The following is a 24515-nucleotide window of genomic DNA, read 5'->3' as shown; positions in this document are numbered from 1 at the left end:
AACACTGCTGAGATGTACTGCAATGCTGACTAAGAGTGTGTCCACATTAAGCCGGCAAAATCTATAAACGCGGCGTTTTCTGTTCACTTCAGCACTAAAGCAAAGTTTCTCCTCCCCCAAGAACTGAGCTTTTCCAAACCGGCCGGACGAATGAGCATATCTTAAAAATGTCAGCTTGGTTTTGCAGGGTGTTCGGGATAAACAGAGCTTTTCCAAAATGAGGACATAAACCAGCCCAGTGAGGGTTGGAGGGCAGCGCGACAGTAGAAAACAATATTTGGTCTAACCTCTAACTAGATGTCAATGTAGCTGAATACACCCCAGAACTGCTGTCATCTGGATTGAAGTTTATTTGGTAAGATGCCGTCACAATGATAAAATAAAGATGGGATGATTCAGATGAATGCCCATAGTTTTGATATCACACGTTCAACTATTGCATTGGTTGTAATGTTCAAGGGTCTGCATACTTTTGTTTAACTGTTCTCTTTGCTAAGCTATATGTCTCTATCTGACCCCTCACATACTTTCAATCTCTCAACAGTGCATAAGTGTTTTGAGAGGAAAATGTCTTGTATGTGTCGACAAAAAAGCACAGGGGAAATTCATGTTTGTGTGTGTGAAACATTGCAGTTGACTTATCAATCAAGTGTTCAAAAACCCCATGTGACCATAAGTGAAATTAACACATGCAGTCTTTTAATTAGTATAGGGAATGTGCCAGTTTCTCAATGCATGCAGGGACACAAATATACAAGACTTTAGATTTTAGTGTCCAAGCTACTTTATGAAATTAAATGAAATTTACTCCTGCTCTTCACATACAAAAGGATTTTGGAGCAGAAATCTAAAGTGGTGTTGATTATACAGGCTAAATAGTAAATTCAGCTTGAGGGAGTCTAATAACGCCCTGTGGTCTTGTTGGCGTTTGATAATCCTTCCACTGAACCTTCTGGTTTATATCTTATCTTCTCTATCTGCATCTTGTATCAGCGTGCCCACATACAAACACAGACCATTGTGCTGATCTGCTGGAGGGGGTTTGTATCATCATCATCTGAATGTCCTTTAAACATGAAGAAATTCCAGCAAATCACTGCTCCTTCCCATCTTTAAAGTGTGTGTGTGTATTTAACACCCCTCCCAATCAACAAGGTTATCTTAACTTGTCCCCACTAGAAGATGAAAGGCATTTGTTGAATATCAAACAACCTGGCACTCAACAACTAAAAACCACCGCCTCCTCCTCCTCCTCCTCCTCCTCCTCATCCTCCTCCTCATTCCTGTCCTCGTCCTCACCTTCGCTACATTCCAGCTGAAATATTTAACTCTGCTGCTTTTATCTGATAGATCTCTGATAGAGACTCTGCAGAGTGAAGTTTTTTTTTTTTACATGTCAGCAATAATACACGACAATGTCCTGATTATTGAAGCTGAGTTATTTCCTATATCAGAACACCTCAGAGTGTTAAGAAAGACTTAAGTTTAGACCTAAAGATGAAACAGTTTGTGATTTGTTCCCTTTTAGAATCTATGGAAAGTGTTTAATAATTTCTTTATGTTAAACCTTTTCCCGACTAATTTCCCCCGATTGTTTCTCGTGTTTATTTCTTCCATATGTTATCTCGTCTTTTCCTCTTTTTTATTTCTATTTTCTACTCCGCTGACTTGTGTATTTTGCTCAGGACAAATGATTTATGAGCTAAATGTTGTGAACGGTTTTATGACCAGTTTTTAGGTTTTGATTTAGGTTTTCAACCATTGCACTGTTTCGTCATTCTGCTCATCTTCCTGTGCTCCTATGTATTTGTGTGCATGCTTCTAACCTACAGTGCATGGCATCCTCATCCATACACACACACACACACACACACACACACACATACACACACTTATGGTATGTGGATATCTCTGACAGCAAGATGTATGGAGGACAGCTGGACACAAACACACACATACACACACACAGAGAGAGAGAGAGAGAGAGAGAGAGAGAGAGAGAGAGAGAGAGAGATAACTGTTACTTTTACAACACTTGTGTTCTTTATGTTTGACTTTTCTTTACTTTACTTTATTAAACTGTCAGCTGTCTTACTTAAGACTGTTGGGGAAGCTGCAGGACGGAGAATGGCCTGTGTTATGTGTGCTGGATTTCTGTGTGCAAAAACATTTTGAAGAGACATGGTTGAAGTGACATGTAGATTTAAAATACAGCTTGTTTACTGTGGTTGCAGGTCTATACATAGTTCAGGAACATTCTCTGTGTCGACAGTGACAGTCAACAGGGTAGTTATTTAAAGCTGAAATTATCAGTAACAATTATGCTAATAGAGTAATTTAATTGAATTCCCCCATTGGGAATTAATGAAGTCAAATCTTTCCTCTTAAAAATCAGAGGCTGTTCCTCTGAAGTTTTGAAAGTGGTGACAAACAGTTGGACAGGGGTGTTGATTGCTGATGCAGGCTGAGGCGGCTGTCAGCCTGCCGTATCCTGACATTAGTTTGCTTAATTGTGATAACATCTTGTTGTTAGCATCCTGCAGTTAGCATGCTGCCATATGTGATACACCAAATGGTTCCAGTTCACCTTCTGACAGCAGCGGTAACATCTTCAACAGTCAGTGAGGTGAAAGATGACTGCACAGCTGCAACACACACACACACACACACACACACACACACACACACACACAAACAAAACAGCCACTGAGCACTTATACATGTGAACACACATTTGACATTTGAGCTTAAAGACGAATAAAATGTTCTCACATGCAGAACACACGCACGCCATCGCACACACACACACACACACACACACACTACTGTTCACAGCTGCACATCAGAGCAACTGGATGTTTCACTGTGAAACAGGACAAACACACTGGAACACATTCATGTGCACAATGGACAAAGCTGCAAACACACACTGACACACTTCTGAAAAGATGAGGAGGTTTCACTGAAATCTTAGAGAGTAAGATCAGCATGCAAAGACTGATGATTGCTTGATAGACTGATACAGGCTGAGAGGTCTGATTTGTTTCTGAGGCGATAGATAGATAGATAGATAGATAGATAGATAGATAGATAGATAGATAGATAGATAGATAGATAGATAGATGTCGGTTTGACAGGCTGTGATTTGTGCAACAGAAGCAGAGGACAGGTGAGGGGTAACATTCAGGTTAAACTGGTGTGTGACAGTGTGTTTGCACACAGCATGACAACAGGTGTGAGTGTGTGTGTTGGTTCAATCATCACATACACAGTGGGATCCTTCTGTCTGACAGCAAGATGAATTGAGGCGACAGATGCCCACATAACTTTTACTTACAAAACACTGAGTGTGGATTGGAGAGAGAGAGAGAGAGAGAGAGAGAGAGAGAGAGAGAGAGAGAGAGAGAGAGTGTGTGTGTGTGTGTGTGTGTGTGTGTGTGTGTGTGTGTGTTTGACAGAGGGAGTAGAGGAAGAGTTTGGAGGAGGGTGAGAAAAGAGGAAAAAGTCAGAAGAAGGTTAAGGGTAGGTAAAGGGGAGGAAAAACTGTTTTTCTTTATAGTTTTTATGATCCAGATCAGCAGTAACATCTAATTTTAGCAGCGGTCCGTCAGATGGAAATGGTGAGTTTCTTCCCAGAGCTGTCATTCAACATCCAGCATCATCATACTGGGGGGAAACAAGCCCACTGACCCATGTAAACTCTGCATAAACATCCCAGGGGATCTGCACAATAACTATTTCAGATTTTGAGGGTTTTGTTAATAGCATGGCCCCCATTTCTCTACTTAACATGCTTAAAAGTGCATAGTTTTTGTCTTTAATGTTTATTACTTGTGTTTGACATTTGTTTTTGTACAATTCTTTCAACAGTGTTGTGCATTTGTGTACTGCCTGTCTTCCCAGACTTTTGATTTCACTCCAGTATTGAGCTTGATACTGTGTTCACAGTAGACTTTTCTCTTATCCAACCAGGGAAACATCAGAATCACTTTTATTGGCCAGGAATGGTTGCACATACACACATACAGGAAATTTGACTCCAATCTTGTGTTGTTCTCCATGTGCTTACACAGACACATGCAGAACAACAAACACAAAAACAAGAATGACAATGTTAAACATAAACTCCTATCTACAGGTATATATGTATATCAACAACAACATTTGTAGACAGTAAGATAAACGCACAATGGTGCAGAGTGCAAAGGATGCTGAAATAAATATTAATTGTATTGCAGGTTGCTGCATATAGTACATGAGGATTTGACAGCATATACAGTATATACAGTATATACAACATGCATAGGTTTGTCAATGAGCACCAGATCGCTTTGAATCTCTGATTAAGTGTCCGGCCGTTCACACATACAGACTCAAAATCTGAGATAAGGACTACAACACTGACTTTTTCAACCAAGCAGGGACTGGCACTTTTTTATACTGCAAGCAGTGGTTGGTGGCAAGGTCCTCGTTTGGACAGCACATAACAAACACTGAGCCTTTGAAATGTTACTTCTCCTGCATCACAAACAAAATGACTTTTCCTGGTTAGAATGGAGTCTTATTAGAATTTGAATACTAAATCTGTATGAAAACCTAATCTAGTGCGGACACAGTCTCCATCCTGAGCCACTTCACTGTCAGGACTTAAGCCAGCCTCAGGGGGTCGGGGGTGGCATTGGGCTGGGAGATTTGGGGGTGAAAGGGTGAATTAGGTGTTGAGGAGATGGGGAGGGGGTCACCAGCTAATGATCTTAAATCCTTGACAGGTCAGAGGTCTTCTGAGGATCCACTTCCAGGACACAATAGAGTCCTGTTCTTCCTCCGAGCTGGAACAGTCTATTCAGCGACAGAGCACCGACCTTTGACCCCCAAAATCTCCTGTGGAGACGCATTTTCTGCCTCTGACTTTAATACGTAATTGTTCAGTAATTTTCCATGTTGGTGTCTTGTGGAAAATGCTATTTGCTTTTTTCAAAAGCATCAACTTAGATTCAACAGAGTGAAAAAGTCTTTGATCAGAAGAGACTTGGTCACAGTACTTTGGAACAGATTTTTAATTGGTTTGGGAAGCTCTGAACCTCGAGTGAGAGCCGCAAATGAAGTTGATGTTAGACTGAAAGTATTTTAAATCAATACTTTTATCATGACCACTGATGTTCACTGTTAAGGGATAAGTAATGAGGTTTAAATCAGAAAATAAAACTAAGTACTAAGTAAGTAAGTGCTATTAATTGAGCAATTAATGTGCCAGTTTTGTTCATCATTGTCCTTCTCATCTAATATAATAATGTCTTCTGCTGAAATGCCACTTTCCCTATGTTTCCATATCTTATCTTTTTTTCTGTTTATCATATTGATACAGAAAATGGTGAAAGAATGTATTGTGAACCACAGAACTTTAACCTGAGCCCAAAAGTATCCCAACCAGCTCATCAGACAAAGGTTAATCAGGAAGCCCAGGATGTGAGGAATTTTTCACATGGATTAAAAGAAATTAAAAGAGATTCTTTTTCCGTTTCTGTTTAGTGAAATCTTCCGTTAAAAAAGTCCATATAAAAAATGTCACATTCAATTTTACACTTAAATTCCCAAAGTTACGTTTGCATTTACTAATTCTCACCAAAACACTGAATGAGGTGTTGAATGCATTTCATTCCTCATAAAACATTTACAGTTTCTGAATGTTTTAAATCCAGCATCATTTATATCCATGTTTGCTATCTACCACTTTTCTTCTTCACTAATTTGTTGGCGCATTAGTGTTTCTTTGCTCACTACTGTTTTAAACTGTTGATAGCATATAATAAGAGCATGAACATGTGTATTGCATTGCATTAAATACCAATTTAATATGTGTAACTTCCACAAAAGCTATATGATATTGTTTTTTAGTCATAATATTAATAGATTTTTTTATGGGTTTTTTTTCTCAATCACAGTTTCAGTGGCAGTTTTTATTTCATATGTGAGATTTCATATTCATATGGCAAAGGTTTCCCCCCCCTCCCACACATTTACACATTAAAACAGAGTTAGTTTCATATCTCTGAATTTCATGCTCAAGGGCACACAGGTGGAAATGTCCTTTTCTTTACAAAGCAAGTGGAACACTGACATTCATATGAAAACCAACAGATGTCCATAAAACCTGAGAATTGAGAGTTGAGTTTTCACAGATTGTTTCTTTATTAATATTTGAACAGAAGGGTAGTGAATGGTAAATTTCCCAAAAGAACAAAAAGAGGAAGTGCTAAAAAGTAGATTTATGACTTCTCCCCAAATGAGATCCCAAGGGGAAACTATATACAATGAAGGTGTAAGTCTAAAAATAATCAATACAAATACAAAGATATCCAAAATATACACAATGCAGTAACAATGCAAAAAATGTATTCTAAAAAATACAGCCTTTTTTAAGTTATTTAGGATTGAATGTTTTTCCTACACCATGTTAAATTGTTTTGTTATTTTTTAAATCAGAAGAAGAAAAACAAATATCATAATTTATTCAAACAAATGTAGAATTTTTTGGCAACATTTTGGTGATTCTTTTCTTAATTTCTTTCTCTTCTATTTTAATGCGTAGATTCAAAATGTGCACAAAAAGAGATTCAGTTGGTCAGTGATCAATATTGTTCCAGGTTTCTTGTGTTAATGTTGATATGAATCAGAAACAGAACGGTTTTGCAACATTATATGTTCCTAAAACATAATTAGAGAAGGGTCTGTTGTGATAAACCATTATTTTAAAATATGATAATAACAGTGTTTATAAGACGTTTCATCGTTGTGTCTTTACTGCTTCGTACTCTAAGTATGGCTGAAATTAAAGACTAAAGAAAGAAGTACACACACACACACACACACACACACACACACACACCACATACAGTATCTAATTCACAGACATTCTTCATGTCCCATATGTTTTGATGGCATAAGAGTCCTCTAACAGTTAGTCACTTGGTGTGTGTGCACGTGTGTGTGCTCCTAAGGGGAGGGGGTTCAACAGTTGTGCTTTGGAGGCTGCAGTGTGGAACAGAAACTCTGTTCTGTAAACTGCGCATGTGTGTGTGTAGAAATCCATCATCCCACTATAAAATTACAGGGACAACTTTGAGGACTGAGGGGATCATGTTTGTGTGTGTCCTTCTCATTGCTAACTGCCTATAAAATTATAGGGGCCGATTGTGGGTTTCATAGAAATGTACAGTATGTGTGTGTATAAACGTTCTCTAACAGCCTGTAAAGTTATAAGGAGAACCTAGGACTGTGGGTACACACATACAGTGTGTGTGTGTGTGTGTGTGTGTGTGTGTGTGTGTGTGTGTGTGTGTGTGTGTGTGTTTATGGGGAGATGGACAGAAGGCCATTTCAGACATTATGCAAAAATCCATAAATAGGGAACCCTGCCATGGTATGAGAGGATGCTATTGTTGGCATATTGACATGCATACAGTTAACATGCTTACATTTAGCAATGGAAAATACATGTAACATTAGAATACTAACGTTAAGTTGAGGTAGTTTTATTGCTGTAAGTTGCTTTGATGAGCTAACATCGTAAACAGAACAGATAACATGTTGATTAAACCATCATATATTGTAATTAGACACAAATAAATATAAAAAATAAATACATTTAGAGAAGACAATAACCTAAAAACAACATCGCCTTCCTTAAAGTGTTACCATTCAATAATAGAGAAGACTCAAGGATTGCACTGCTTTTGAACTGCTTACATTACAAAACTGTAAGTAGGACTTAAGAACACATTGTTTGCTTTGCATTATTATTGAAAGTGACTCAAAACGAACATACTCACAACTACTCACTAGATTATGTTGCCTGATTGTTGACTGGAGAGCAGGTGGTTGAGATTAGTGGGAAGCCCATTTACTAATCTATATAGTTTGGGAAACACTGGAAGAGAAAACAACAAAAAAATGGCCTTTCAGCAACCTACAGTAATTTGTAATTTAGTTTAAATTACACCTCCATTGGAAGTGACATTCCTGTGGAGAGTTTACATTGGTGTTTCTATGGTGATCTGTAAGGTGTTCTACTGTCTTCTGTAATGTTTTCGTGGAGAGAAGTCAGTGTGGCAACCTATGCTGTGTTTCCACTGGATGGTACAGCTCGGCTTGACTGGGCTCGCTTTTGGTGCCAGGTACTTTTCTAGATTTTGTTTTCCACTGCAGTGGGTACCTGCTCAATGTAGTTGTGATTCTTAGCCGATCGTCATATGTGACGTCGGGTGAAACCATTGTGGCATCATCTTTAACACAATACAAACACACACACAAACAATGGAGGATATACTTTGATTTTGAGAACCTTTCATCAGCAACCAAATAGAGAAACATCTGGACATCGTCAGTTATCGAGTGAATATAATTTGTGGCCAGTGTGCAGGATGTCCGGGTTGCACAAGTGACCAGTGTTCTTCAGTGTTTTCACTGCATTGTTTTGTATTGGCTATGCTCGCTTGTAACTTCAACAGAGGTGATACCAAAAAATGAACCAGGTACCGTTATCCACAACTTTTGACAATGGAAAGCCAATAACAAACGAGTTGAGCTGTACCATGCTATGGAAACACTGCTCTGGAGGACGAAAGAGGCCCAACTTTTCCAAAGGGGCCCAGAGAGCAGGGCAGGGATCCTGGGTGGGGGGAAGGGACGGCAGGACACATAGCAATGGACCACATACATCTTTGAGTTGTATTAGTTGACAAAGAAATCTGTATGCTCAGTATGCTTCAAACTAAATGGTTTCTATGAAGCAACATGTTGAAAGGCGAAAAGTGCTTATATGTGTTTATTGCTGTTATAGACAGCACCTTCAGAAAATCCCTTCTCAAGGTTTCATGATGTGGCACTCAGTGGTTCACATGAAAAATGACAGACACAGTCGGGGAACAATGTGCAAAAGAGACAGAGGTCTTCACTGTTTCACTGTTGAGGAATCAAAATCTAACTCGAGTCAGACTGGGTCCGATTTGCTCTCAGTCTAATCGAGTTGGGTAGGGTCTCATTTTACTGCCAGCGTCTTGGGTCTGTGTGTCAATGTGTCTTATACTAGAGTATTAGAGAAATTGTAAATGCAGAGTCATCTGCGAAAAAGTTGAACCTAGGTAATCTGTACTGCATTGTCAATGAAATACTGAAAGATTAGAGCATAACTTTAACTCTTTACCCTGTGATTGTTGAGATGAGGGATAAGATGATTGTTCCCATGATAACTTTCCAGAGCAGTGAAATCTTAATCTATGATATGATAAACTTTTGTGCAATGTTTTGGTGTCTAATAAACCTTTAAACTCATTGATCCATTTCTCAAACTGGGGAATCATATTTGCACCATGAGAATATTTTTTCTTGCTCAATTTAAAAAAAATGCACAATACTTGCAACCCATGCAGGGCCTTGTGAGAACCCTTATTACCCTAAATTTGCTTTAGTCAAACATAAGCAGTGTGAAATTTCATTGCTCTTTATGTTTTAGCACAGTGCTGCGTTTAGTCTGAATGCGACTGGAGAAACCCAGATTAACGGATTCTCGCCCATCTGGATGAAATCATTCATGTTGCTCTTGTTGTTGGGAAACTACTGTTGACCGTAAATTTAACGCCACTTGAAAGCATCTGTTTTTTTGCTTTGGCTAAACGCATGGAATGTGTTTTTGCACAGTGTACAGACTTTGAATTTTGTTTGTTTTTATCACTTTAAAAAAAGGTGTTTGGATGAGATTTATTCACAGCTAGTTTGGAGAAGATGAACAATTACAGTGACCAATACCTCTGTTGATTTATATATAGGCATGTGCGTATTGTTGTGTATTGACATACTTGGAAAAAAAATGTTAACTTATCCTCTAAATATTGTGCCTTCACCCTTGATTCTTAGGTTATGACACCAAACTCTGACACTGAAATATATATTCAAAATAACGTTTTAGAAGAACAAAACTAAAAATCTCTGCTAGGACTCCAACAGCGTGTTTGAAAGACACAATCATTTAATAAAACTTTATTTGTTTTAATATGCCAGCTTGTGGCCCCCACACACGCCACACTGACCCTACTTCAGATAAAACAAGCTGACATGTTTTTTAAGAAGAAGAAATCCAACATGTGTGCTACTTCTTTTTCCAAGAAGTAGCCATATTTTCCTGGAATGCGTCCCAGTCCTCGAACCCCCCCGCCACTCATAACCACAATCCACTGCAGCTTGGCGTTTCCAAAGTGTTTTTTGGGGTAGGTATAGAGCAAGAGGGGGTGCCTTTAAAGCCACGGCCTTTATAATCTGCAGGGGCCCAAACTGTTCAGAGGAACTCCCTCTCTGTTCTGTATTGTTGAGTCTGTTTTGAGGTCGGACCTTGAAAGCGTCCTGACTGGTAATCAGCAGTTTTTAAGATGATCAAACAGCCTCCATTATGATGTAGGACAATGGGGCTGACAGGAGAGGTGGGGGGGCAGAGCAAGAAAAGATGACAATAGATTTCCTTTTTTCTTTCCCTCCTCACGTGTGCTTTACTTTTTCCCTCTCACTATTCACAGCTTTTTTTTCCTCTTTCCATCCACAATCCACAAAACATCCCTCCAAAGCCCTGGTGCTGTCTTACACTGTGTACGTTAAAGTAAAATATTATATGACACACTATTAACTCTCTGTGCAGGAGTTGCCATCTCTTAGTATGTTACATGCATTTAAGTAACCAGGTTACTGTACATCTGTGTGTACATGCAGCAGGTCAGTAATCAGATTTCTCTTTAATTTTCAGCCATGGCTTTCTTAGTTTAACTGTATTAGTGATAGATGCTACTTCCTGACTTTCTTGACTCAGATGAAATTATTTTAAAGATCATGCATCGTTCTATGTAAGGCTGCATTCAGACTGACTTAAGCCCACCGTGGACCAAATCTTCTTGTTCATTTGAGTGGAGTCAGCCCACAGCACCAATGCAGGGAGGTTCCTGGGAACTCAAATACAAGCAGGCACCCATTACTGGTAGAGTACTTCTACTGTTTACCTTGCAATGGTCCCAACTAAATACTGTATATACTATAGTCATTGTTTTGGCATCTGAGGTCTTTAAATTCCGTAATCTGTTACTCCAACTAGACCTTCGGTCTCATATTTCATTGTCTCCGGCTGTTTCTATGTGAATCCCGCTGCTGCTTTCCTTGTTTGAAGTGTTCGTCCTGCACTTGTAAAAAGCAAATTAGAAACATGTTTACCTGCAAAGAAACCAGTCTTCTTGAGGTAAAATCTAGCTGGGGGAATCAGGTTTCTCTTATACCTTACACGGCGTTTAGTGGTCACTACAAAATGTAGAGCACACTATAAGGTTGCTCTAAAAGTTGATATAAGAAGGAAAAGACAAAGTCAGTGGCTCGATGTGCTGTACAATGGTGACATATAGCTATTGTGAACGTTTTAACAAGTGTTAACTTCTTTCTTCTAACCTCCTCATTCTTCTTGTCGAAATATTGCAACTTGTAGCGCATGTTTAATACAGTTTGAGAGTTTTCTTGCTGAGGATAAGTCAAGAAGATCGATACCACTCTCATGTCTGTAAAGTAAAGCTGAAGCTGGACCCAGCAGCTGACTGGAAGCAGCTGGCCTCGCTCTGTCCTAAACTTAAAAAATCCCCGACTAGCACTTCTAAATTTGATCCATTAGCATGTTCTATCTGTGTAGGTTTGTTTAATCCACACACAAGCAGAAGGTTGTTGCACAGGGAGTGCTTGCTGTTTTTATTTCATTCTTTTAGACTAAAACATGACAAATTCGAGCAAAAAGAACATGTTGTACCATGTTAAGCTTCCAATCTGCACAATGAATACTGAATGCAGTTTAGAATGACAATATAAACAATATAACCAACCCCACACTGTGCATTGGAGGAAGAGCATAGTGTTAAAAACTGAAAAATATTACAAACAGGAACAGGCTTTTCAGCCTGTGACACACCCCTGTGAGGTTATTAACAAATGAAATGTTCAGAATGTTTTTAAAATCTGATTATTAGAGTGAACGTAAACAGTGTGAAGAAGTCAGTCAGACCACCTGTTGAACTCAGAGTAACCAAAAAACAGGAACTCTTCCAAGAAACACACACTCACACACACACACACACACACACACACACACACACACACACACACACACACACACACACACACTGTACAAAGTGTTTTTAAGTGTGCTGCTGCATGTGAGGAGAGAGCAGGGGGCTAGTTTAAGTGTTTCCCTCCCAGCCAATAAAGCTGAGGGGACCCCTCTCTCTCAGCCAATAGCTTCTGAGGAAGCTCTACCCTCTGCCAATGGGATGCTGAGGAGGGTAGAGCTGGTCCAAACGGATCCCAAAACACAGAAAAACTTAAGACTACAAGGAACTGAAGACAGGGAGGAATTAAAGAAAGAAAAGAAAGGAGGCAAGGGGTGAAACTACAAGTGCAAATACGCATATGGAGGAAAGAGGAAAATAAAGAAAATGTTGGAGAAAAAAAACACATTAAAAATATATCTAAGTGTACAAAAAGCCACAGAACAAGACAGAAAAGTGAAGAACGCATTACTATAAGGCAACAGTCTCATTATTTCACTGTAAATATTTATCTATCTTTGTCTTTTTTTCCATTTTGTTCTCTGATCCCAAGTGTGATTGTGGGGAACTGTAACATAAAACAACATAGAACAGCAAACCTCTCCATAATGATCACTTTTTGTAAATTTTAACTTTATATGATCTGATCTTAATATGATCTTTTTTCTAATGAACAAAGTGTTTCTGCATTTCTTTTAAGATGTGAAGAAATGGAAACAAAACTACCTCAAAACTTTCACTCCTCTGTCAGATCTCTCATGTGTCACACACACACACACACACACACACACAGAGTTCAAAAGGGTGTGTGTTAAAGAGCCATCTGTAGGAATCTTCTGGATCAAACCACAAAAAAGGAACCCTAACAATGCCATTGCCTTTGTTTGCTGTGTGTGTGTGTGTGTGTGTGTGTGTGTGTGTGTGTGTGTGTGTGTGTGTGTGTGTGTGTGTGTGTGTGTATTTGTGACGAATCAGCAGGATTCCCAGCTGTTAATATTCACACTGTACAGGAAGTCCTCTCACGTCAAAGCAGCAGTTTAAGCCTTTTTGTCGTTTGGTTGTTTGTTAAACCAAACACGTCTGTGTCACATTTCCTTCATCTAACAGCTGCACGAGTGACAAATGTTCTGACAGTAAACTGTGAATTGTTTCAACAGCACTCAGACCTTTAGACCTCTTTGACTGACCAGTTTACCCTCACAGGAGTAGAAGCTGATTGGAAGAATTTGGGCATTTATTTCCAGGGAACTCCCCCTGGGCTTTGCCTTCTGATACACTCCTATCATCACATCATCTCATTGCCTTTAAGTGCACAATTGGATCAATGATGCCCAATATTACTGGTGTTTCACTGCTCCTTGGGGTGGAAGACCCCTCTCATAAGCAACAGACCCTAAATAATACATGATGTATCCCTCAGCCTGGCTGCTAATGGCTGATTACTCTGAACATTGAACATACTGCAGAGGACTGGAGGATCCATGCTATCAGGCGTCATTTAGACTTATTTTTGCCCTGTACAGTGATAGATATACATTTGTTTTATGGTATGAATAAACAGTCCTTCTATCGTGCTTCAGCTTTTCAGAATAACAATCAGTGAAAGAAATTCTTTGTTAGACACTACATCATGCTGAGGCCCGTGGGACTGAAGCTGACTTAAAAAGGAGCAAGACTTGAAAAACAAAACAATAAAAACTGTTAATAGTGCTGCAGTGTGGCAGCCTGTAACACTTCCTCATCAACCTCTCCTCTCTCTTTCCTCACTCTCTCTTCTCTCTCCGTTCTCTTTCCTGGCGTTTGAATCTGGATCATCGTCCGCCAGGAGATTCAGCCTCTCCTCTCTCCCTCCCTCCCTGTGCTGTGTGTTTGTCTGTCTCTCCTGTCTGTGTGAATGTTGTGATGCGTTTCCCAGGTCTCTTTGGTGGAGAGGAGGTCATACAGATCAGGCTGTACCTATCTGGCGACACCTGTTTCTCGACGTCCTCCCGGATTATGTGTATCGATCATTTATGGATCTATTTTGTAAAAACGGCATCTGTTGTATGTCTGTCTGTCCTGGGAGAGGGACCCCTCTTCTATTTATTTTCCCCTGGAGAAGGTTTGTTGGAAGGGAGTTTTAACTTCTTGGAATTGGGGATCTAAGGACAGAGGGTGTCGTATGCAGACTGTAAAGCCCCTTGAGGCAAATTTGTGATTTGTGATACTTGGCTATATGAATAAAAATGGAATTGACTTGACTCTTTAATCACTACAACCTTGTTTTGTGCCGAGCTACAAGTTTAAAAGGAAACCAAACATGTCAGGCTAAAATGAGAAATATAAAAAGATATAACTGTATTCATCTCATTTAACAAGGAAATGCTTGAAAGACAAAAAAAAAAAAAAAAAAAAAATAAAAAAAAAAAAAAAAAAAAAAAAAAAAAAAAAAAAAAAAAAAAAAAAAAAAAATTTTTTTTTTTTTTTTTTTTTTTTTTTTTAGGGTTTTTTTGGTGGCTTTGGGGTTTTGGGGTTTTTAAATTTTTTGGGGGGGGGTTTTTTATATGGGGGGGGTTCTTTTTTCCAAAAAATTACCTTTTTTTTTTTTTGTTTTTGTTGGGTAAACCTTTTTTTAGTGTGCATTTTCAATGTTTTAAAGGTCCAGTGGGTAACATTTAGGAGGATCTACTGGCTGAAATTGAATATAATATTCATGACATGTTTTTATTAGTGTATAATCACCTCAATATAGGATTTTTTGTTTTTGCTACTTTAGAATGAGCCATTTTTGTCTACACACGCCGGAGTCTGCCATGTTGAACTTCCATGTTTGCACAGAAGCCCAGGACGGACGGAACAAGATTGGGATTAGCATTTTGCAGCCACTGTAGTTTCTTCTTCGAGCTTGGAAGGGGAGGTTGAAGTGAGATCTGCAACTACACTGTTTGACTAAATACCACTAAATCCTACACACTGAATCCTACACACTGGACCTCTACAGCATTAGCGCCTCCAATTTTCCATCCATTCAAGCATTTTCTAAGCCCCCTTCATGTTCAGGGTCCTGGGGGCTTGAAAAATTTCCTATCACAGAACTAACACAAACCCATTCACACCTACAGGCTATTTGCTAGTGTTTCCAAGACATATAGAGAAATGTTCTGTGTACTCATATGCTTCATGTAGCAACCACACACACACACAGACACACACACACACACACACACACACACACACACACACACAGACATGCTGTGGTTTCAAGTAATCGAACAGACACACAAAGCCACTCTGTAGTTTCAGTCATTCATACAGAAACTATGTAAACCGTTTTTTTTTATTCACTGTCAAACCTTTAAACATCAAACTGGTCTGCAGCAGTTTCTCAAACGACGTATCTGGGTCCCAAACTGGGTCAACAGGAACAGAAACACCTCCTAAGAAACAGGAGGTTCCTAGAAGAAAGTGAGTTGACCCAATAAAAAAAAAATTTCTTTTGCAATTGCAATTTCATGCAATTCAGCGAGTTGTGCGACCTTATAACTACAGTTTACTTCAGTAATCAGATCTACCCCTTTACTTATGTTTGAACGTGTATTTGGACATTTCACGAGAAACCTGTTTAGCGTAGTGTATATGTTGTTGCAGGTTGAAGTGCTCTGCAGTGAGATCACAGGTTTTTTTTTACTGTGTACATCAGAATTTTACAGTCATGCAAAAGTTTCTTTGTTTAAACTTCTCAGTTTTAGTTTTAGTCAGACTGTGAACGTTCTTATTTTGACTAAAATGATGCACAGTTACACCCAGCGATGTTTCCTTTCATTCCTCTACCTCTTTGTTGTACACATGATCACTTCTAAAAGTCCCACATAACCTGTTACGCATCAGACACGACCGAGAGATCGGTCTGTTTTAACGGGGGACTCCACCAATTTTACACATCAAAGTCGGATTACTAGTCATGGTGGAGTCTACTCAGCCTGTGAAATAACAGAATGTCTTCTCCTGTTCTGAAGGAGGGTTGTCAAGTCTGACGAAATGACTAAGTGACATCGCTCGATTTAGGCTTGGAAACTTCAAATTAATTTCTACCTGAAAGCCTGTGTTACAAACTGAGGGTGTAGAGTTAAAAAAATGTGGGCGTTTATCAGGTAGGCAGGTGCGGATGAAGAGATGTTGCGATCATGTTGCTTTATGGTAAATGTAATCTATTTTCTTAGTTTGACCAATATTTGTTTTTTTAGTTTTTAATACCAAATTTCTAGTATACCTTAATTTTATTAACTGACGTCATGTTAGTACACACACAACATGCTGTCTCATATCCATTTGCCACGTATTTTAAAATCTGGCAAATTCTTGCAAATTAAGCTGCTGGCTGAGATTTCAAGCAAAGCTCTCTGTGCCCAAAGTGAACCTGCATCATGTTCGATTGCTGTAGATGCAGTTTACAGGAAGCGTAGGGAAAATTACTGGGGTTAAATGTCACCCCTCAAAAATATACAGACTGAATGACCATTTAAATGAAAGTAAATGGAGCGGAACACCTAAAAACCACTTCAGAAACCGTTCAACCTTTGCTGTGGGGCATTGATCAGTCTCCTGTAAACATTGTGGGGTTTGCCACTTTGCTCAGTGGCCCTCATTGGGTAGACCACTGATTGTTAATTTTCTCCATCTTTCAGCAGCAAGGCTAGGAGCTTAGACTGAATACCCAAATGAGAGTGTGTGGTTTCCTTCACTCAGTCCGTGAGTCATTGAATGAGCCCGTCAGACGGCAGGGGAACTTTCTCTGTTCGAATACACAGTGAGCGTAAAGAAGCAGTCTGTGTAGGTGTGTGGTGAAGCATATAGCTACAGATGAAGGGTGTGTGAGTGTTTTTTGGTCCAATGGGTTTCAGTTGTGCTCAGTGGAAGCGCACTCAGTTCTGTACAGCCCTCTAACGTCATTACTGTACTGGACTGTGCACTTTCTTCCATAACAAACACACACGCACAAGCTTGATCAGTAATTAGCTTCAGTTTAATATTGTAATTGTGATTTTAGTTCCCTGAGTCGGTGCTGAAACAGTGTAACCGTATACAGCGACCCTGAGAACTCAACGCACTTCAGCTTAAGAAAACACATTAAATTTGACATAACACAAGTTAAGAAACGTCTTTTTCAGTTTGACAACACGTGCAGGTTTTAAAGAAAATGCAGTTGCAACACAACCTAATACTCAAATGCGCTGCAAAAAACAGAAAACACAATCAAATACAGAAACGCTGCAACAGTAAACAACAGAAACTGTTTCCGGGCGACACTAAAAAGGGATGAACACAGCTGGGACACGCTTCTTGTTGCCATGGTTTGCCGCGAAAATGTTTTCTTAATTTGCTTGTTTTTTGGCCATTTGCATATGTTTTCCTAAGTTGCAGTTCGTTGAGCTAACGAAGTAATTTCATTGGTCCAGGCAATCATCAGTGGGTGGAGCCGAAGACCCAATCACCCATGAGTTTGTGGTTTGATTCCTGGCACTGACAGTCAAGGGGTTTACCAGTGGAGAGCACAGGCCAACAAGACAGCCTGCAAACTAAAGTAGAGCATTGAGTGTAAGAAGTTTTTCCTTGCCACCGTTGCCAAGTGCTTGCTCATGGTGGGAACAGTTGGGTCTCTGTAAGTAATTTTATAAGGAGTACAGTCTAGACCTACTCTATTTTGAACAGTGTCCTGAGATAACTTCTGTTATGATTTGGCGCCGTACAAATAAAATTGAATTGAATTGAATTGAATTGAGTTGAGTGTTTTCTGCAAATAAAAAACTTGGAGAAACCCGCCTCAATGTCTGAATAAACCTTTACATATCTGTGTGTATAATCCGTGTTTGTCAATGTTTTAACCTCGTTTCACACTTTGTAAAGCGTTTAGAACTTGTATAAACTTGTGCATTCAAATAAACTTGAACTTGACAAAGTGCCTTTGAGGAAAGTACTTCTTCTTCTTCATATCTGCCTCAGGGTCGCAGCACTCTGCCTAACCATGACCTATGACCCCTCCGAGAGAGGAATGCAGAGATATGCAAAAAGCCAAGTTCAGTTTCCTGCACGTTGGTAGTGAAGCTCTCTTCTTCTTTCTCTAAAACTTAAAAGTTAAAGAAGGAAAACTGTTTTTTAAAAGTAGTTAAAAACAAGAAACTAGTGACTTTTCATCTATTTATTCATGATGTTGGACAGTTAGCATGGTCGCTAACGTGGATAGCTGTGGGCAGCCATGACTGTAGTTCAAAGTTGAATGCTCAGCTGGGGTTTTCTCTGTTTTCTTTCCAATAAGTAGATAAATTGCTCATCGTTCATTGTTCAGAGAAAGAATTCTCAAAATAATCTACTTCTCAATTCAAGTGAAAATATACAGTATATTTTTTGTGATTTTGGTGAACTACCTGTTTAAAGGTCCAGTATTTAAAATTTAAGAGTAGCTATTGTCAGAAGTGTAATATAATGTTCAAAGTTATGTTTTCATGAGTCTATAATCACCTGAAAATAAGAATCGTTACCTTAGAATGAGAGTCTCAGAGTCTGAGTTGTCATGTTTCTACAGGTTTTTAGTGCACTTTGCGGCCGCCATAGTTCCTCCTTTCGCTGCTGGGAAGGGATGGTGAAACAAGTGAGTTGCAATCTGCTACACCATTAGATGCCACGAATCCTACATAATGTTTATTTATCATAAAGCCCCTAGCGGTCATATACGCTGTGTATATGAGTAGGAGACTTTTGGGAATAGCTCTGTCTTGTAGAGGTGCTTTGTGTGACGATCCAGTGTTATCGTCCCTCTTTTACTCAAAAATGTGTTTTGCATGTTGTTGCTTCAGTTGGATGTTTGAGCTTCACTGTGAAGATTGATGTATGTAAAGAGTTTGACACTAGAAGGCTGTTTTGACATTCAACAGTTGAAGGGGGGAGAAGTTGATCTGTGCTCACCTTAAATCTGACTTTAAGCCGTGTGGATTTAGTGACTTCTCAACTAGCTTTGAGCCAATCATGGTCCAAGTGTCATGTGGAAACTTGAAGCCTCCAGGGAATAAATACTGGGAATACTGAGAATACTGAGCAAATATTGACTCACATTTGTTGTGAGGGAGAAGATGCAGAAGTAATTTCAAGAATTTGTAAGTAAGTTGACTTTTTTTTGTGGAAAAAGATATTAAGACAAGTTATCGTTCGAAGTACTGAATTAATTTGAGTTTAATAAAATTATGCTGCTGTCTGTGTGTACTGTTTTTGATGAGAACTTACAGGTGCGAGGATACATACACAATGCATAGCAGAGGTTGGGAGATGGGAGGGTCAACAGTAATTTCCTGTTCCCTGGGGCCCCCCTAACAGGTTAATCAGGCCACTAGAAGACAGGAGTCATTACAGTAACAAGTCTCTTGGCAGTTAGAAAGTACAGACACAAGAAACAAACAACTCTTTATGTGCACATTAAGAAACTCTAACTTTAGTGAAGATAATTATGTCTGTGTGTTAGGCCTCTACAGAGATTTTGAAAACACGATACAATTACATAAAAGTAGCATTTAACAGTCTGAGTTCTTGAAAAGTAACAAAGGTGATGAACTCAGTGGTGAACGTGGAGTAAAAAGCCGTTTTTCATCCTCATCCTTATTTCTTCTTCCTGCTGAAAGTTGACCAGCCGCGTTTTCTGCTGAACAGATGCACGATGAGAACCGTTTCCGATGAACTCATATTGTCATCAAACTGAATTTTAAGCAGCATTTAGACAGATTATCTTATTTTCCCTTTTTATTATGAAGTGATAACAACCCTTCACTTTCTGCTGGACGTAAGCAGATGGGCTTTTTCCTGTCACAAGCAGAAACAGCTGGTGGTTTGAATACAGTTTTGTGGATTTTATTTAGAAAACAAAAAACTGAATAAATCCTTTAAATCCACTTAAAACAAATCCTTCCTGTGTTTCTTTGTTTTACATGGATGTTCTATTGTCTCCATTGTAAAACTGCTTTTGATGCTCTTTAGGAAAGTCTTTTTTAAATACAGTTTATTGACAGATGGTTCAGATGCAACAATGTGGCGCACACACACACACACACACACACACACACACACACACACATTATTCTGACTGACCACTCTGCAGGGGGTAAACACTTCCTCTCACACACACATTATCTCCCCGAACCCTAACACTCCAGCTCCTCTCTCTCACTCTCCCTCTCTCTCTCTCTGATGACTCAATACATACTTTCAGTTTCTTGTCAAACACCCACAAGGCCTGGAAACACCTCAGGTCTCATCAAACCTAAATAACTGAAGTTATTTTTAACGTCAGAGTGAAATTTCAGCTGCTTGTACATCAGTAACGTCCTCTTATTTAACCAGAAACGCCCAAACAAATGAGGTCAATCTTCAGTAATACATCCATATCCCAGTAAGTGAAAGCAGTTCTGGAGGGTCCATGGGCAAGTAAGTACTTTAGTGAAACACTGTTCATACCCAATGAATTGATGTCGCAGTTATGCATGGATTGCTGTGAGCTTTCTATGTTTAAAAAGTCTAATTAAAACTTTTTTTCAACACTGCAACTGGAACCAATGACCAAAACCTGGATCTCATGTATCTTACACCAACTGTGCACAAATACAGACACCTTTCCTGCTTTTCACTCATTTTGCAGTTCTCAGCCGCACAACACACACTTCTTTATATCTGGCACAATCTTTATTGATAAAATCTCTTGCATTCATATGGAAAACACAATCATTCCGAATGCTAAACTCAAACCACAATCGCAACACTGATGCCTCATACAGTACGAGCATACAGCTGTTGCTTTTCAATCAGCAACCATAGCTTTAGCAAGAAAAGGGACAAAAGTAAGTTCTCCTCTCCTTTCTCCAGTGCATGCCAATTAGCAGAGAAACGTAGAGCGAGAGAAGTGAGAGGAGGAGGACCAAGACTATAACCCAGGTGAGCAGTTGTCACATGGTCAGTCCTGGTCTGATGATGAGGGAGGCACGGCTGAGAAACCAGCCACACTTGAGCCGCTTCACTGGATTCAATTATACAGAAATGAGAATAGGTTCAAAAAAATCTACTCCCCTTACTTAGTACTGCATATCAAGACAGTACTGGAGTGATTATGTAAAAAGCACTCGACTGTGTCCTCCAACGAAACTTTGATGAGGTCTTGTGACAAGACAGACACCGACAGGAGTTACAGTTTTTTACTATTTCTGAAACTAGGGCCATTTTTGACAAAAAACTAAATATCTTATATCTTAACACTTCATTCAACTCTATAAACTCTTCTAAAATGTGTATTTTTGCATCACAACTTTCCACATGACAACTGCACATTAACGTCCAGTCCAATCCCGTCTTACATGTGCACACCAAAGAGCAAACCTGAATCCTATTTAAAGTGTTCAAGCTAAGTGATCTAATTGGTTACAGGTGTATTTACATGTGCATTCTGGGTGCAGGTGATTGATAACTGAGTGTGGTATTTCAGTGGCAGTGTTTAGCAAACAACAGTTTTGAATGATGTGTCTAATAGAATAAAATCTTGTAGAATCAGCTTTATTGTTACATATACAACCATGTTATGTAGTAACGTAGATAGCCATATGTAGTTATTTGCACATTTTAGAATTTCAAACTTAGTGTAAAGCAGACAGTGTGCTTATGGTTTAGCATACATGGTCAATAGATAGACTACATGAGTCAGTGGTTTCAGTAATTGTGCTACAAATGTCAGTTTTTGTTTTTAGTCTTGTCAAAATCCCTGTAATGATGTTAGTGTGTAACCAGTTGAGAAAAACTTTAACAAGTGAGTATATATACAGCTGCTATGATTCTGCACTGCATTACTAGTTTTATCATTCTTTGAATTACTTTTGCCATGTGCCATCCGGTGTTCTTATCTCCTATTCTGTTCTTGATTTCTATCAACCAAAGATGACGAGTGTCCATTATGATGACCTCAGGATTGCATCTCTGCTTTTTGCAGATTACTTATGAGGTTCTGCTGGCAGACTATAACCTGCTGTCTCCTTTGCATCTGTATTTGTTTGGTTTTACAGAAACACTGTATGTTGTTGGTCCTTGTTGCTTTATGTGAAGTTGATTAGTTAGATTCAGGAGCAGGGCCACGCCTGAACCACACCTCTAATCCCCTATCAAGCTACTTATCCCTGGTCAAACCCTTCAGACCCTGTTTGTCTCATTTTTCTCGACCCACCCTCCCTTTCTCTTCCCTTCATCCTTCATCCCTACCCTATCCCTCCCTCTGCTCATCCTTATCCGCATCCCTTTATCCTCTCTCCCCTCCTCCCATCATCCCTCCCTAGTGAGTTAGTGCATACCTCTTTCACATATGTGGGCCTGTAAGCAGCTCGGGTGGAGACAGAACCTCCCACACTGCGTCTCCCTGTGTCCAGCCTTCAGCTCGTCCTCTCAGACCAACCCAACAGATGACAACTTCTTCCACCTTCTCCCTTTCACAGCCACATCATCTTTTTCTTTGTGCATGTCAATTTTGGAATTATGTGTAAATACTTAAAACTGGAGTCGAATTTCTGGTTTGTGTACACCCACACTTGCTGATATTGAAGGCTTATGTGTCATTCTGGACAGTATAGGCAGGAAAAGTATTTGTAGTATTCATAGTAGTAGTCGTTTCATTTGGAGAAGAACATATGTATTGGAAGTACATGAAAATCATTTTTGGATTATCAGCTTTATGTGAATAGTCATAACACTGCACAGTTCTTGTGACTATGGACCATTTCATGAGAACTGCATCAAGATGACAAATTGGGTCCAATATGAGTATGCATCCAACTTGAATGAATGGGCAGCCATCTTGGACAGCAACTCAATGTGAACTCATTTATAATGCTCATGTTCAAAGCCAAGATATTGATCGTGTAAAAATATCACAATTTGCCTTCTTTTTGTTACAGAATATTCTTATATATATAAATTGATTTAACGACAGACAACATGAAAAGATGACCTATGAAGAAATGTGTAAAACGTAATGTAAAGGACGTGTTGCCAAATGCACAGCAGTTCAAATGATATCTGAACTTTATCCAACATACCCTTTAAAGAAGGCATTTCTTGGCTGCTGATCAGAAAGATTAACAGTAAACAACAATGATTATAGGGGGGGTTAAAGGGGATCTTTTGTGCTGTGACGACACACAACCACAGCAATTACACTGTTCTGCAAAACACCCACTTCCTCATCTGCATGTTTTTCATGGGTTTAACTGGGGTTTTTTGAGGTGACATTTTCCCCCTGGAAGATAACAAAGCGTGTCAGGTGATTTTCTTTCTTTTTCTGGACTGATTCACACTCATGGACACTCCACATTTAAACATGAGGTTTCTGCAGCTGAAGCTACATGAATTTATTATTCATTTCTAAAATGACTGATCAATACCAAAGCTTTTTAAATGTACACTGATTACATAGATTGCAGTGGATGCCCATCAGTGGGAAACCATGAGGGCCCTTAATACCCTCACAAAGGGCCTATAATATATAAAAAAAATATTATTTTAGTATTTTGTCATGTTTTCAAAATTATTTGCCATAAAAATACATGTTTCTGAGTAAATGTGAACCATCTCAACTTAATTTCAGTTTGACTATATTAGAGAAATTAAGCAGCAAAAGAAAGGAAATAACTGTTTCCCACCTTACTATACTAGGAAAGATTAACCGCCCTCAAGAGATCTTTATATAAAGGGAGGAGGAGCTGATAGAAAGACTGAACTGCACTGAAAAACACAGGAAACCACAAACATGAACAAACGAATTTGTGTGAAGAGATGACAAGAACATTAAAATAGATACTTGCATATATTTGCTGTTTTTCAAACCTAACATAGCACAAAATGACTATAAATCAAACAGCAATTTTCTACATTCTGCTTAATCTAAAAATAAATAATATATCTATATATATAAATTGAGACACACATCACTGAGGGCCTGTTTTCATTCGCACTTACATATTGCAGCATTTCTGATTCATCTCTGTGACATATGAAAATGCAAACCATGCAATAATGAGGTGGCCTTCGTTTTGTGATAATTGTTTAAATCAATGGTTTAAACTGTGATCAGCAGTTCTGTGGCTTTTATGTGTCTTGTGGTTTTCTTTTGTCAGTCAGAGGAGCAAAAACCAGAGCAGATATGATCACTGGTAAATCCCGTCTTATTACCATGACTGTAAGCTTTCATCAGCGTGTGCTGTTTGTGCCGTGTTGTGATATCTACGTGGTTTGGAGGGACATCTTTTGGCATTAAACAGGAAGCTGGCAAACTTTTTAGCTGTTTCTAGTGATATAAGATGGAAAAAAACAGGGAACATAGATGTGTTTTAAACATCTTTGTGAAAA

At 39.0% G+C, this 24515-nt stretch overlaps 1 long non-coding RNA gene across 1 annotated transcript; it reads left to right on the top strand.

Annotated features, from left to right (window-relative positions):
* Positions 1 to 15452: 15452 nt before the first annotated feature.
* LOC127371162 (uncharacterized) lies at positions 15453 to 18060 on the top strand. Its single transcript, XR_007886365.1, has 2 exons — positions 15453 to 15563; positions 17555 to 18060. It is a non-coding gene; the product is annotated as an uncharacterized LOC127371162 (long non-coding RNA).
* The last annotated feature ends 6455 nt before the right edge of the window (positions 18061 to 24515 follow it).

The sequence above is a fragment of the Dicentrarchus labrax genome, unplaced genomic scaffold, assembly GCF_905237075.1.
Source record: "Dicentrarchus labrax unplaced genomic scaffold, dlabrax2021, whole genome shotgun sequence".
Classification (NCBI taxonomy): Eukaryota; Metazoa; Chordata; class Actinopteri; family Moronidae; genus Dicentrarchus; species Dicentrarchus labrax.
This window is presented reverse-complemented; position numbering and strand designations above follow the sequence as displayed.